The sequence below is a fragment of the Hyaena hyaena genome, unplaced genomic scaffold (assembly GCF_003009895.1).
Source record: "Hyaena hyaena isolate Hyena2069 unplaced genomic scaffold, ASM300989v1 scaffold_205, whole genome shotgun sequence".
Lineage (NCBI taxonomy): Eukaryota > Metazoa > Chordata > Mammalia > Carnivora > Hyaenidae > Hyaena > Hyaena hyaena.
Window position 1 is genome coordinate 44,521 of NW_024080838.1, and position 3,574 is coordinate 48,094.

The window sequence follows — 3,574 nt, forward strand, 5'->3', positions numbered from 1 at the left end:
TGTGTGTGAATCAACTGAAATAATATGTGAACTGGTTTGAAAATAGAGACAAACTATTGACAATAAATATCATAGAGTAGTGTTATTACAAAACAAAACAGAGATCCAACCCCATTGTGAAACATAACCACTTACCTTTTCTGGAAAACCTCTGAAATATAAAAGAAGCCGTATGTGCAGGCTGCACATATAGAAGTATGTGCAACTTCTATAAATGAATCCAGGGACAAAGAAACCCCTGTTACCGCGTCTGGGGTTCTTTTGAAGCCAATATGATTAGCAAATTGATCCAGGGGCTTGGATGGTGGATAGAGGTAGAAATATTTTTCCTACCTTCTCATCTTAAATACACAAGTTCTTGCTGACATCTTGGCTTTTATGCCTTTGGTCATGAGAGTAAAATGTAAAGGCTGAAAACTCGATCTCCCGATCCCATATCCTGCCTCTGGGTGAGAAATGAGTCTGCCCCCTGTTTATTGGGGAAATTTCCAGTTATTAATCACTTTCAGGCCATAGTCACATGAAATATGGCACCATGAAGAGATGGCAGTGTCATTTTCCCCAGGGACACGTTTCCCATGACTCAGTTCGACATTTCAGGGCGCTTGCCCGTTCGTCTCTTTTGCCTTGGGAACCCGACAATTTCCTGACAGGCCTTCGAACCTCTTCCAGACCTGACTTTCTCCTAAGATCTTTTGGTATGATCTTTTCTGCTCTAGAGAATGTTCTACAGCCCGTGTTTTATAGTCATTCCTTGCATAGTATTTATTGAATCTAGATTCTAAGTTGTCTGGCAGTGAGACCAGGACTTGAAGTTTGTAAATTGTATTAGATATTAACCATGAAAGAGCTACTAAAATATATCTACATTATGTGAATTATCTACTATAATGTTATAATATTTAAAGATCAATGTTGCTGCTATTTTTAATGTTTTGGTTATTCTGAGTGAAATATATATATATAGATAAAATGTTTAAATTTGCGGAGTAAATTTGAAGACTTCTTTGCCTCCCAGAATGTGAATATTATATATACATATATATATATATTTTGACATATTTCCTGAAAACAAAAAGACAATCTTCTTCTGAATGTACTATGCATATGTTACAGCTGTTTGTGGCATTGTTTTTTTTTGTTTGTTTGTTTGTTTTTTACCACTTTTGAAAGGCATATTTCCCCTTCTGTGAGTTTTAAATAGATTGGGGTTGCATTTTGGTATTGTGCTGCTAGTAGATGTTAATTCTCTGGTACTGTAAAATAAAAATGTGCTCCAAAAACTGAATCCCGGGAATTTGTTTTTAATGTTTATTTATTTTTGAGAGAGAGAGGCTGGAAGACTGGCAGAGAGAGAAGGAGACAGAGGATCTGAAACAGGCTCTGTGCTGACCACAGAGAGCCCCATGCAGGCCTCTAACTCACAAACCACAAGATCATGACCTGAGCCAAAGTCACACCCTTAACCGCCTAGCCACCCAGGTACTTCCAAGCCCCCTGGAATTTATGATATTTCCTTTCTCTGGCTGTACTTGTTCCCCACAAAGACTTTCAGTTCATGACACCTACCCCGTATATGAAGAGCAAGTTAATTTCACTTTAGAGTAAAAGAATTCAGTGTGTGTATTATACCCAAAATATGGGCATACAAACTTGAGTTGTTTAATTTGAAAGAATTTTTCAGGATCTGTCTTCATTCTCCTTCAGACTGACTTCTCCTGTAAGATAAATCATCTAGACAAATGTTCTTGTTTGCTTGATGACTTTATGGATTTTAGTTCTTGTTTAAAATTTTTTAATGTTTATTCACTTTTTGAGAGAGAGACAGAGCTTCAGCAGGGGAGGGGCAGAGAGAAAGGGAGACACAGAATCTGAAGCAGGCTCCAGGCTCTGATCTGTCAGTGCAGAGCCCGACGTGGGGCTAGAACTCACAAACCATGAGATCGCGACCTGAGCCAGAGTTGGACACTTAACTGACTGAGCCACCCAGGCGACCCTGGAAGTTAGTTCTTGATAGAGTAGGTTGAGGTTCTTCAACTCAGGTCCTCAGTTCCTAGAGAATCAAGACTGTTTTTCTCTCTATACCAAGACTCCTGCCTTGGTGTGAGCACCCTGGACTATGGTTCCACCAGGCGTTCAGGCTTGGTTGGCCATTGATTCCTGATGAACGGCCCCTCTGTTCTGGATAACACCATTCCTAGTTTTACTAAGCTAAGGACTATTTGTCATTGCTTATACTTATGCCTCCCAACCCCTCTGAAAATCCCAGTGGCCAGTTTTCCTCTGTCACCCTTTTTTTTTTTTTTTTTAATTTTTTTTTTAATGTTTTTATTTATTTCTAGGAGAGAGAGAGACAGCATGAGCAGGGGAGGGTCAGAGAGAGAGGGAGTCACAGAATGAAACAGGCTCCAGGCTCTGAGCTGGCAGTCAGCACAGAGCCCGACGCGGGGCCCGAACCCACGAACCGCGAGATCATGACCTAAGCGAAAGTCGGACGCTTAACCAACTAAGCCACCCAGGCGCCCCTCCTCTGTCACCCTTTTTAAAGCTGTTACTGCCACCAACCTCCCTAGGTGGCAAGGAGCATGCATGTCATGCTCACAAATCTCAGTCCATCTAAAGGAGTAAGGCCATTTTGGGAATTTTCTACATAATAAAAATTGACATCTACTCTTAACCTCTGGTTAACACTTGGTCTTGCCAAGCTGGACAACCATACACATCCACAGCAATCTCATGGAAGGATTTGGACTTCTTTCGGTAGTGGCTGGGGGCGGCGGGGGAGGGGGAATTCAGCATCATATTAAAGACCCATAGGCTTGACTCCATATTTTTTTATTCCCTTTGGGGTCTACGAATCTACATATGAGCCAGGACACCTGGCTTCTTATTTCATGAAACTGATTATGGGAAAACCCTGACAGGAGAGAGGGCAAATTTATTCTCACTATTGGAAAAATATTCTTACGGGGATGCATAACGGACAGCTGGAGCTTCGCTTCAGAGACAGATAATCAGTGTGTCAAATCGTATGGGTGTGTAAAAATGTAGAGAAGACTCTCTGCCAGGCCTCAGGTGTGGCCTTCACAATGGAGCAGTGGAGTTCTTCCTGGGAGCACCTGGGACTGAATCATGGAGAAGACAAACATCCAGGAGAGAATCTGAGGAAAACTTACGGTCAGTGATGGGGCTAATTTCATTTACTTTTTTTATTGTCATTGTTGCCATTGTTTCTTATAGAATAAAGGAAATTTAGACAAACCATTTGTATTCATAATTCTAACTTCCTGACCAAACCATTATACTTCTCTGAATACCTCTCCGACCTTATCCACATACATATATGCTTTTTGTCTCTCTTCCCAACAATGTATCTGCAAACACTTTCCCATGTTCCTGCATGATATTTATGGCTATCTAATGGCCATACCATAATACACTCAGCCTTTCCTTTATTACAGGACATTTGGATTGTAAATTAGCTTTTTTTTCCTTGCTGTCATAAATAACAGTGCTGTACTTGATACATATAGTTTCTCCTTTCCTTGAATTACTTTCTGAAAAAGGAATTACA